Raw genomic sequence first — 13,798 nt, 5'->3', positions numbered from 1 at the left:
TTCTGCCTTTTCCAGCCTGGAGCCTTCAAAGCTAAATCCATCTTAAATGGAAACTAGAGGGTAGGTGGCTGGTTAAGACCATTATGCAGGAAAGTATTCAGAAGCTCAGAGATTTACTGAGCCCAAGGTGCATTTTTATCCTTGTTTCTTTTAAAATGCCTAGTAATGAAAGATAGGAGATGCCCACAATTTTTTACTCTGTGATACCCCAAGTTGCTTGCCAGGGGAAAAATCACAGCAATGGGCAATATATCCTGTAATACAATTTTTAAAGAGTAGGTAAAAGTCTTCTCCCAAGAATAAAATATATGTCAGAAGGATTTCTTGCTTTGTAAACATATCACAACAGAATATATGGTTGCATCCTGACTAAGAGATGCATAGGCTATTGCAAAATATGTGTCCATCACCCATCACAGAGAACAGTTTCCTTAATATTTAATGCATTTAATTTAAAAGCTAGATGCATTGTTAAATTTCATAGCAAAAATGCTAGGACATGGGGAAATGCTATTTATCCATGTAGTATAGGTGTATTACTATTATCCTTCTCATCTTTTTTACTAACTTCTCCTATTGGTATCATATGATTACATTACTTTGTTGTTTGTATGTACACTGAGAACTTATGTACTGGAGATAAATTTCTTGTGTATCCAATCACAACTGGCCAATAAAACAATACAAAATATAATCCAAAATCCAAAACCAATACTAAAGCCAATACAATACCAATACCAATACAAAAACTAGTGTCTACTCTACACTACAATATACCCATACCCTGCCTACCATATCACACCACTCCATGCCACTCCACTCCACTCCATGCCACGCTATGCTATGCTACTCTATGCTACTCTATGCTATGCTACTCTATCCTGTTCCATATAGGAAAAGAGCCTCATGTGAATTCCATATAGAACTAAGCAATTTGTAAAAATGAAGGGGAAAGAAAAAAAATTTACATAAAAAGCATAACATATGTCAAAAGAGGAGATCATCAAAGGCCTTTGAAAGTTCCAAAAATGGGCATTTGTTTCTTATTTACAGTACATATTTCAAAAAATATTTTTCTTCCCATTATTCTCTGTTGTTTCAAAATCTCAGTGTGGATTAATACAATTAGGTCGCAATTAAGGCCAATCTGAACAACATAATATTTGATTTAGTGAAAATTTATATTTCACGTTTAATGTGAACCACATTCACATTAATACAAGACTAGCTTTTGAGCAGTTGAGTTATCATTGGTTTCTGAGGTATTAGTACTTGTTTATCATTGTGTGTGCAAAATGAACAAAAGGAAAACACTGCAAGCTCAGAAAAAAAAAAAGAGGCTCATTATTACAGAAGAGCAAACATTTGATGTGATTGAAGGACACAAACGTGGTCATAGCAACTCTAAAATAGGACACAATGTCCAGATGCCTGTACTCACAGAACACAATATTATAAAGCACACAGGAACAATAAATGGGGAAAAAAGCTGCATCACTTCTTGTGGTTTGCAAGCATTTACATGGAATAGAAATGTTAGAGGGATAAAAACAGAGCATTTTAACTGTATGGATTGAAGATCACAGTCAAAATGCATTCCCCTTAGTAGAGCAGCCATTCAGGAAAAAGTTTTAAATTTAAGAGAGTGAAATAAAAAATAATAATGAAGTAAAAGAAACTTTTAATGCCACTGTTGAGTCATTTTAAAATAGAATAAGCTTACTTTTAGGAATTACATTTAGTATTTTTTTGTTTTTGTTTTGCTTTCCATAAATCATCTCTGATGTTAACAATAATTATAAGTTTACAGTACAGTTGTATCCTTTACTGTAATATTTCCTCAATAAACATGTAAAAAATTATGATGAACTAATTACTATATTTAACATTGAAATATCACTTTGACAAGTGCAAATCTAAATAATGCAATCCTAATCGACACCTAGCTATATAAAATATATACGAGTTCAGTGGTGGGATTCAAATTTTTTTACTATTCTGGGCGTGGCTTGGTGGGCATGGCAGGGGAATGATATTGTAAAATCTCCAGTAAGAGGTGGTATTTTCTGGTTTTCCAAACTACTCAAAATTTCCGCTACCAGTTCTCCAGAACTGGTCAGAACCTGCTGAATACCACTTCTGTACGAGTTACAACTCCATATAATTTCTTAATTGTCCATGCTTAAGGTCAGATTAGATACAGCTTGGTGGCTTCATGATTATAGCATATTCCGGGAGCTCAAATAAAAGTACAAAAAACCCAACAACATAAACCTTAAAATTGTTTTTTTTTAAATCAGAGCCAAGAGAACATTTCTGTGATATGCAATATGAAAACTGCTAACTAGGCTTTTCAGACTATTATTTTCTTCAGTTAATCTTTTTAATCATAAATTCATGTCCTATAACATTTGTCATTCATGCAGGATGTTTAATGTTCTCCCCAGAGGTGGTATTCAGCAGGTTCTTACCAGTTCTGGAGAATCGGTAGCGGAAATTTTGAGTAGTTTGGAGAACTGGCCATTACCACCTCTGACTGGCCCCACCCCCGTCTATTCTCTGCCTGCCGAGTCCCAGCTGATCTTCTTTTGTTGCCCTGCACAGGAGAACGGAGAACATCAAAGAACATTTGGGTGGGGGGAAAACACATATATTTTTTGTATTCTATTGGAGCACATATTGTATTTTCTGCAATGGGGCTTCTTGTAAAAAAATAAATAAAACAAAAATACTGATTAAAAAAAAGATAAAGGTAAAAGTTTCCCCTGTCTAGTTGTGTTTGACTCCAGGGTGCAGTACTTTTCTAGTCAAGGGAACCAGCATTATCTGAAGACATTTCCTTGATCATGTGACCAGCATGCCAATATGTTGAGGCACACAGAATGCTGTGATCTTCCCACCAAAGTAGTACCTATTTATCTACTTGCATTTGCATGTCTTTGAACTGCTAGGTAGGCAGGAGCTGAGGCAAGGAACAAGAACTCAACCCATCACAAGGTGCTCGGGTTTCAAATTGCCAACCTTTCGGTCAACAAGCCCAACCTCTTAACTGCTAGGCCACTGTTACTGAATAAAGACACTCAAATTTACCCACAACATAACACATGACTTAGTGATCCTGGATTCTGTTCTGTTTACATGCACTGGACGTCTTGAGAATGAGGATTGGCATTTTTATCTGGCCCAGTTTATTTTGCTTTCATGCAATCTTTTTCCAGGAGGAATCCCTTCAATGGGACTGTTAAAGAGTTTCCTATTTCATGCACAACCCTTGTTTACACACAAGAACATCATCACAATGCAATCTCACTGATCCAAAGATTGAGTAGCTAAATATAGGCATCAACTAACATTGTATTTTTAATTTATATCTGGAATTCTTCAAATTAATGGAAGAAAGTAGTTATTTTTAAGTACCTCCTATAACTGGAGAGTATAAAAAATTGCACAGGGATTAGTCCTTTATATTTGGCACTTTGGAGAAAAATAAAATAATTTTAATTGCAGCATGTGCATTCACTGCAAGTTTTCCAGCAGAAAAATGTCTACCTTCATTGTTCCATAGTGGATTATTGAGAGCGATGAAGGTGAAGAAGGAATATTCTATCATAAAAGAATTGGTTGATTACAGAGAGTTTCTAGAGACATTTTCTAACAATAAAATGCTAACAATGTGCATGTACTTCAAACAAAAAGACTTGGTATTCCAAGAGTTATTAATTACAAATTTTAATTAAATGGCAACTACTTTTTATACTACTGAATATTTTTATTGCTATGCCTTCATATCTACAATCCATAAATCTTTATAAAAGCCATGCTTTCCTATGTACTTCAATTAATTTGTAATATTAAAGACTTTTCCCTACCATCTCTGCCTCTTCCTTCTTATTTCAACAGAACACAATTTGTGCCATTATGTATTCAGGTGGCTACATTACACTAAAATTATATGGGTTCTCCTACTGGAATTACTTGAATTATACAAGTGTTACATGGTTATGATTTGTAATAAACTATTTATATTCTAACCATTAACTCAGAAACTTTCATGCCATGGTGGTAGGGATAATTTAAAAAGTAAATAAACACATAGCTTAATTTTTTAAAGATCCCTTAATACACTGGTTGTCTATATGAAAGCATCATCAAGCACAAATAAGCTTCAAAAACTTTAATCTCTCTTTGATCACTTTCTACTTGTTTGTAGTTACTATCTAGCTAATATCAGATGTCTGATCTGGTGTATTATGTGTTGGTTTGTTTTTATTTTGGTAAGTAAACTCATGGCAGGGGAGTAATCTTAATTTTAAAAGGAAGACTCTGTCAGTCTTCTTCCTCTTCCTTCTCCTCTTCCTCTTCTTCAATTTCCAAAGGAATTATAATTTTCTGATACTACCTTAGCTATTTCTTTGCTAAAGAAGTGTTAGTTTACACATACACAACACACATAAATATACACTTGGTTTAAATACTGTTTCAAATATTATTTCAAGGTGGTGCAGTGGTTAGAGTACAGTACTGCAGAATACTTCAGCCGACTGCTGGCTGCCTGCAATTTGGCAGTTCAAATCCCACCAGGCTCAAGGTTGACTCAGCCTTCCATCTTTCTGAGGTTGGTAAAATGAGGACCCAGATTGTTGGGGGCAATATACTGACTCTATAAAGCACTTAGAGAGGGCTGTAAAGCACTGTGAAGCAGTATATAAGTCTAAGTGCTATTACTATTGCTAATAACATTTAGTTCCTTAGGTTTATTGAATAAACCTTGACTATTTGATCCGTATTTGCATCCACACTTACTGTTAAAATTTGGCATAACAGTAGTATAGTATTTGATTTTATTTGTTGGAGGCCCATTGGCAAGGTCAAAAATCGTGATTTTATGACAAGATGCTGCAACCATTGTAAATGAGGGCTGGTTACCAAGCAGCTGAATTGTAAACTCGTGATCATAGGGGTGGTGCTGCAACAGTCATAACTGAGAGAATGCATCATAAGCCACTTTTTCTTGTGAGTTTGTGCAATGCCATCAGAAATAGAGTCAGGTATTCCTCAACTTAGAACCATTCATTCAATAATAGTTCAAAGTTATCATGGCCTTGAAAAAAATTGACTTATGATCAAAATTATGACTCTTCACCACCCCTGCGGTAATGTGATTGGCAATTCAGGTGCTTAGCAACCAGCTAGCACTTGTGAAGGTTGTAGTATTTTGTGGTCATGTGATCATGATTTGAGACCTTCCCAGTTGGCTTCCAACAAGCAAAGTCCATTGGGGAAGCTGAATTCACATAATAAATATATGATTTGCTTCACAATTGCGGTGAAACATAAAATAATCACATGACTAGATTCATAATCACATGAATCTAGTCATGTGATTATTCACTTAACAAATTCATTGCTTAATGACCACAGTTCTGCTCTCAATTGGAGTTATAAGTCAAGGAGTAATTGTAAATGTGTTAAATCTGGCATTAGAATTTCCTTCTATTTACTCTATTTGTACTCATTCCCCATAAAGTCTCTGTTGATTTAAAATAGCAGTATACTGAATACTAAAACAACAGTATTATCATAAAGAATATCTAAGAATTTCTCTGTCCAACATTAAAAACATTGGTAATTCCCATGTTTTCTTTTAACCAACCGCATCATCACGAACAACTAAGGAGGTATAAATGTAGAGTTTGAGCAGTCATGTTAATGAGAATTAATGATGTTAATAAGGCTTTCTAATAGAATGTGCTTAGTGAACTATTAACTTTGTTGGGTGCAACCCTCTTTGGGTGACAATGCTATGCAAAATTTCAGACTGATTTGAGATTGAAAGAAATGATTAATGGAGCCGTCAACTGTTTTCAGATTTTAAGAACAAGCACGCCTGGATCCCCTGGGAACTCATGCAACTCGTGTAGCTTTGTACAGCACAAGTGCCAAGTTATTAAGCCATTTTCAGTCCAAACTTCAAGTTTAGACAGGTGTTAGCACAGTGGGTTCTGAGAGAGAGCTAGGCAAAATGCTGGCAGTATGAAAAATAGATCCTTCAGATGCCACATTATGAGAGGCCTACTGCAGGCTCCCATACAGCTAAGCCAGGCTGCTGCCAGCTATTGATTTAGTGCCCGAATACACCAATTTTTACTAATTCAAAGAAGCAAGGTCATTTAAATTCACTTCATCTGGTCTTTCCATTATAGCAGCCAAGTGTTCTAAGGAAACCTTGAAGAATGTTAAATATTGTTGTTACCTCGTAGCTGACCAGAAGGAAATTGGGAGCAGAAATTTCCTTATATTGCAGAGACATTCTAGGCTAGCCTTTTGCTTCTGAGCCCATTGACATCATTACAGATTTGATTAAAGAAGAATTTCTCATCAATGCACTAAGAGGTGAAAATGGATTCATTCTTCCGGGGATATCAGTAACCCAGGGGCTTTACAGCTGAAACTTATTTGCTCTGCTATGTTTGAAGGGATATTTCTGGAGGCATATTTATGGATTGGTTAGATATTCACGAGAAACAAAATTTTGCTAAAAGCACTGTGGACCAGTCAGAGTGAAATATAACACTGCACAAGTTGCCTCTTTGAAGGGTCCAAATTATGTGCTCAGTTATCCAAAAGGTCACGTCTGTTCTAATAACAACAAACGTGTTGTAAAGATACAAAAAGCCACGTAATTCTCAAGATAAAAAGGAAATGACCTCTATAGCTTGGACATGCATGCATGCACATGCCATGTATCAAATGTTACAGTCTATGACAAACTGTGAATTAAGTGAAGAATTCATGAATTGGAAAAAAAGTGTTGTGGGTAACAATGCTTTCAAAAATCCAAGAGAGAATTCTTAAGAGAGGGTTGCCTTTCTAAAATCCATAGTAAAAAAATAAATAAATTCCACATCTTCATATATACCATATTTTTCGCTCCACCCACAAAAAGTGGGTGGAAATGTTTGTGTGTCTTATGGAGCGAATATGGTGAATAGCAGCTGGGCCATGGTGGCGGGGTCCTTTTACAGTGCTGAACCCCACCTCTTCTGTCTCTTGTCTGCAATGCAGGAGTCAATAGGCAGAGCTGGCACATGAAAAGACACCTATCTGTGATCCTTTCAGGCTCCACCTCCTGCCCTCGCTACACTGCTGCTCAGTGGTGGACTGCTGCCGGTTCGGACCAGTTCTAGAGAACTGATATTTCCGATGATCAGCTGGCCCCACCCACCCAACCCTGTCCTATCCTGTCCTAAATATTTCCATCTTTCTCAGCTCAGCTGATTCGCGTGGCACAGTGGATTTCCACGCCTAAGCTGTTTTACTTACCAGGCTGACCTAGAAGGTAAGCTCTTAAGGTGCAAATTGGTGTTTTTTTTTAATGCTGCACGTGCTCACAAAACCAGTTCTTAGACCAGTTGCAGCCCACCACCGCTGCTGTTCCATATTCAGTGCTCCATATTTACAGTGAAGCAGTGCTCCACATTCATATTTTTTCCCCGTCTTTTCCTGCTCGAAACCTAGGTGCAGGGGTGGGTTTCTACCGGTTCTGTCCACCTCTGTAGAACTGCTAGCTCTGAAGAGCAGCAGGCATATGTCTGCTGCTGTTTTTGCCCACCTGGGCTCTTACCTGACCTTTATTTCCTGATTTTTCAACTTCAGCTGCTGTGCGAGGCAGTTAAAAAAGCAGGAAAAGAGGGCTGTTTCAAAGGCTGCTTTTCTCCATGCAGCGTGCTGATGACGATTTACAGGCGCACGAGCGCAGCGTGCAGGGAAGCACATCATAAATCACTGAACCTCGTAAATCACCGAACTGATAGTTAACCCTGTCGTATTCCACCCCTGCCTAGGTGTGTCTTACAGTCAGGTGCATCTTATGGAGTGAAAAATACAGTATATCTATGATGTTCAACATGATGAGATGAATTTAATAATAGAGAACCTAATGAGTATTTGTTGACACAGAAAAAAAGGTGTGATTTAGCCTTAAGGCAACTATCTTAAATTTAGTTATTATGGAGTCATACCTTCTCTAATTCACACTCCTTAACTGAATTAAACATATTCCATCTTTTAAAAAATTTAGATAAGACTACATCTAAGTATTTTTTTAAAATGTTTTTTGTATCTTAAAATAGTTTTGAAAGTGTTCTGACTGTATGACATAAAATAAAAGGGGAGCTAATATTAGGCCAAATATCCAGTTAAAAGATGCATTTTCAAAGTTTAGATATATGCTCTCTCTCTCTCTCTCTCTCTCTCTCTCTTCCCTTCTACTAAATAATTGTACTAAAAGACTAAGGAAAACCATTTTAGAAAAAGGATCCATATATTTTTACAGGATTTGAAGCTTTTAATTTTGACCCATTTACAGATGCTTTGATATTAAACAAGGCTGTCAAATCCCTAAGCTTCTTTGGGGTCATGGGCCAGAAAGCTTCTATTTAAAAAGCATAGGATGTGAAATCTTTGTAATGGTTTTTTCCCCCCTCTCCCGAGAGTTTCGCTATATACAAAAGCTATTGTGCTCACAAATGTAGAAAATTCATATGGAGACTTAAGATAGTGGCACTGCTTTGGGGAATAGGTGCAATCATTTGGAATATGGTAATTGAAGTGCTTACATCAGAGGCTGCACACAGAAAGGAGTTTGGGATGGCAATGATTTGAGATTCACACTTCCAATCCATGCTGTTTGGAACTCTGCATCCTAATTACACAGCTTCAGAATGAAGCTTTGTCAGGAGCTTCATTCAAAATGGATAGCTTCTTCATGCTAAAGGAAGAAATTCCTCCTGACAAAGCTACCATACCGTATCTAGCCTTCTCCTTGGCTTGATGGCACCAGGGGTGGGATTCAAATTTTTAACAACTGGTTCTGTGGGCGTGGCTTAGGTGGTGGGCGTGGCTTGGTGGTCATGTGACTGGGTGGACATGGCTTGGTGGTTATGTTATTGACTGGGTGTGGCCAACTCAATATCACTCACATCGAGGCACACATCTCCTTGCCTGGCCTCTCATGACTGTGGAGATGCTGCAACATTCGTAAGTGTGAAAAATAGTCATAAGTCACTTTTTTTCAGTGCAATTTTAACTTTTAATGGTCACTCCACACAAGCAAAGTACCAGCAAAGGAGGGGAAAAAAAACTCCAGAGACGTTCCAGAGAGAGTAAGTTTAGTCCTGCCAAGAATGTAATAAGGGTTAACGGAGAGGCAGTTTCTGTAAGCAACACCAGAATGTTTCCTTCCTGCCTTCCTTACAGGATTAGGCCAGTAATTTCTTCTAACAACCAGTTCTCCAAACTGCTTAGAATGTTAACAACTGGTTCTAGCTAATAGGTGCGAATTGGTAGAATCCCACCCTCTATAATGTACTATATCCCACCCTCTATAATGCACTCTATAATGTTCTCCCTCTCCCTCCCTCTGCATACCAGAGAGAAAACATTAACAAAAACAGGAATGTGAATGCTCACGTTTAAGTTGAAATGAAACAACTCTTAGAAGAAAGACTCATAATTTGAGGAAGGATTTTTTTAAATTGATTATGTGCCCTCAGGGCTTAGCAGCCGCAACATTTCTTCATGATGATCTATCCCTCAATTTAACCTTTCAGGTTTTCCCATAGCACTCCCATTGGAGTTTTAATTGACAACAGCACAATCCATGGTTGTCTGTTTCTTTTCTCTCCTTCCCCCTTTTCTGTGTTTATAGAGTTCTCAAGAACTTTGCAAATCATGATAATTTGAACCTGATTGCTTATACCTAAAGTAAGAATTCTGGATAGATTTGTTCTACAGTATGTTCTATTTGTTTTTATTGATTTTTCTTCAATCTTAAGAGCTTTTGACAGCATCAAAGTGAGTAATGTCTCATGTGCCTCTGTCTTTTCTAAAAAACACTCTGAACATCTGACATTTCCCTTTCCATGTGCGGTTCCAATTTGCATTGAATGATTCTAGACATCATTTGGTTAGCATGTGAAATTAGGAATATTATTCAGGCCTCAGTTAAGTCCTCTTTCCTTGATATCTCCAGACTTGTTGTCATACTTTGGTTAGACCCTTTAGTGATTCTTCATTGGATGCCATATTTCATCAATTACTGTATCCCTCTGGCTTGGATAAGAATGATGACCAGATTCCATTGTAGTACTAGATGTTCTTGTAAATGAGAGTATCTTGTAGGATACCTTAGTTGCTGAGATCTCTATAGAATTTAAGTATAACCCTTCCATATTAATTTGATCTTTTCTGAGTCAATTTCTGTCTGCCCTGCAGCATTCTTTAGCGTACCATTTCACATATAAGGAGGTCAGAACCTCCTTATAAGTTTGGAGATTTGAAAGTCTTTCTTTGACTCTGTGTTTCCATCTCTTGCTGCTTACACTGCAATACTGCTTTTTGTCTCTTTAATACCTCTCTAACATTCTTTGATAATATCCTTTGTGTGGCCTTTGTCTTTTTTGGCTTTGGTTTCTCTTCTCTTTTTGGCAATTTACACCATTTATTTTGGACTCCAGCTTGCTTTTATCTTTTCTCTTGGTCTTTGGCAGCCTCTTTTCCCATTCATTCTTAACAACAATTTCGATTTCATTCATTCATTCATTCATTCATTCATTCTACAGCTTCCTGTAAATTAGTTTCAGGGCTTCAAAATGATTTTTGATGTGTGGTAGGGCACTGGCCTAACAGCATCTACAGGGACCATAACCAGGTTTTCCTGAAAATTTTATAAATATTGGGGAGCAAGTTTATGAAAGAAGTCAACTGTTTGTTAACTGTTCTCAAAGCAAAAAAAAAAAAAATTATGTAGGAATATGGGTGTAAGAAAACTTCTCAAAGAGCAAATGTGTAATTATGGCATAATCTTACCTGGCTATTCTTTATTAATGACATGAAAACAAGTTAAATGAATATGTATTCTGGAAATACATATTCTGCTCTTGTATCTAACCAAGTGCCTTTTTCCTTCCCAAGAAATATTCTACAATCATTGTCCTTATTATGGTGCATTTCTTTAACTTATCAACTTATCATGAACTCAGAAGTAGTAAGAAATTTACATATAAATTATATATGTTTGTGGTGACTAGAATCCATGAGTTTTAGGTATCGCTAGTACCTAGTTTTAGTACAAGCCAGCTGAGTGATGCTCCATTTAGAAGAAATTCTGAAACCCAAGGCTGTGGAAATGTCTGATTCAAGGGAACTCATTTTTATATAAAATATTACATTAGATATATCTAGCAAAGATCATAGATATGAAGAATTGTAGAAGCAGGGCTCTGGGCATTGTCTGTCCAAATAGAACTGCTAAACCTTTTAAAGTTATGCATGAAAAATCTGTTTTTAATATAAAGCCTAGACAAGGATATTCTGAAGTATTTAACTTGTTAAGCATCCAATTTGACAGGCTAAATGGATTGTAGTTTTCATCAATATATCAATCAATTGTTGTATATGTGTGTGTTGCCCTCTGAAGTAGATTTGAAGCTTTTCACAGTCCCAGTCTGCATGTCCCTGCTATTGTTAAATATGGTAGCAAAACAAAAAACAAAAAAAAAAAACACCCTGCACTAATTGCACAGTAGTTGATTATATAGTTTGGAAAAGCTATTGTTCTTGAAGAAATATAGTTGTATTGGTACCACTATGTTTGCTTGCTTGCTGTAAATCCCACATTTCTTCCAAGAATTCAAGATAGCAATAAGCTACGGTTTCAAAATCTTCAGTTTTTATGGAAAGTACTGCAGTGTCTAGTCATACAAGGAACAGAAGTTGTGATAGGTCAGACTTGCTCAATATTTCTTTACTTACTATTAGCCATTGACCATATCAGAATCCTTTTCAATCCAATCTCAATTTCATAATCATCTTCATTTAATGATCCCTTGTGGAGTGGAGTCTGGGCAATTGAATGGAGATAGCAGACTGTTTTAATGGCCAGATGCCCTACCTATCACCAATGCAGAATTTTGTTCAACAGATATATTTCCAGTGTGCCCAGAGAGAGAAATATCTGCCTCTACCTAGGATCGAACTTACAGCCTCCTGATTTTGAGATGAGAGCTCCATCTCTAGGTCACCACAGCACTCCAATCCAACCTCAAGATGCCAAGAATTAATTTTTAAAGGTCTGTATGCTCTAATACAGGGGTCCCCAACCACCGGGCCGCGGACCGGTACCGGGCCGTGGAGCACTCTTTACCGGGCCGCAAAGAAAAAAAATAAAAAATGGCGGCTTTCTTCGCCTTCGGTGAATGCTGCTGGGATCGGGATCAAGGACACAAATGAAAGAAGGGAAGGAGGAAGCAACCGAAGCCTGTCCTGCTCTCTGGCTCAGCTCTCTCAGTCACTTTCTCGCTCCTCCACCAGCCCAGGAAGAAACTGCTTCAAAGAAGCCGGGGGTGGCTTTTCCTGTCGCCGCAGCTTCCCGGCGCCCGTTTCACCCCACCCGCCCGCCCGCTCGCTCAAGCGGTTCAATCCACAGTGCTCCGTTCTACCTGCCTGCCTGTCTGGTTGTTTAGGAGCAGCTTCGGCTGAGAATAATAACTATTCGCCTCTTTTTATCAGCCGAAGCTGCTCCGAAACGAAGAAGGCAGGCAGGCAGGCAGGTAGAACGGAGCACTGTGGATTGAACCGCGAGCGGGCGGGCGGGCGGGTGGGGTGAAACGGGCGCTCGGGAAGCTGTGGCGACAGGAAAGCCACCCCACCCCCGGCTTCTTTGAAGCAGTTTCTTCCTGGGCTGCTGGAGGAGCGATAGAGTGACTGAGAGAGGAACAAGGCAGACACCTGAGGGAGGGAGGGAGGCAGACACCTGAGGGATGGGGCTGAGGGAGAGGCAGGGCCGAGGCGCTCCTGAACTTGGTGGTTGCTGGCAGACGTTTTATTACCCGACTAGGTAACAACATCAGATGTTACCTAGTCAGGTAATGAAACGCCTGCAAGCAAACTACCAAACTCGATTCTCTTCTCCCCCGGTCCTTGAAAAATGTTTCTGCTTGAAACCGGTCCCTGGTACAAAAAAGGTTGGGGACCACTGCTCTAATAGCAATAGCACTTAGACTTATATACCGCTTTATAGTGCTTTACAGCCCCCTCTAAGCAATTTTACGGAGTCAGCATATTGCCCCCAACAATTTGGGTCCTCATTTTGCCCACCTCGGAAGGATGGAAGGCTGAGTCAACCTTGAGCCTGGTGAGATTCAAACTGCCAAATTGCAGGCAGAAGTAGCCCGCAGTACTGCAATCTAACCACTGCGCCACTCTGGTGAATCATAATCATCATATTATCGACAGTGTGCTTGAACAATTTGCTTACATAAACACTATATGAAGAAAGTAACATGTTCCTTTTTTGAAGGATTACAAAACTACAGAATTACAATTCGGATGTGTGAATTATAAATGAGATTTTTTTCATGAGAAAGCATTGAACAAGAGATTCTTTGGAAATTAAATTTCACACATAAGATCGTCACTGACCTCAATAAAGCACTGTAAAAACCACATCCAATGTGACAAAGAGGTAGAAATTTTAAGAATAAAATTAAGGAAAAATTCAAGTACTGGTTCAAGAACTGCTTCAATGCTGGTTATTGCATTAGGATTGATCAGTTTTTCCCCATTATAGCACATTTTTCTTACTACCTTTGCATCTCTCTGGAATTCCCTCTGTTTACCTACTCAAACCAAGGACAACTCTAGACAGCAAATTATCACTATAGATCATGTAAATCTTAGGGATTAATTAAGATTAACTTCAAGGCATGAAGTTTCTTTTCAAATGCTCTTCCAGAAG

This window comes from Notechis scutatus, chromosome 2 (genome assembly GCF_049901735.1).
Source record: "Notechis scutatus isolate UNSWTSFEM ecotype Mainland chromosome 2, rNotScu1.2, whole genome shotgun sequence".
Lineage (NCBI taxonomy): Eukaryota > Metazoa > Chordata > Lepidosauria > Squamata > Elapidae > Notechis > Notechis scutatus.
The sequence above is the reverse complement of the archived record's forward strand: the minus strand, read 5'-3'. Positions refer to the sequence as shown.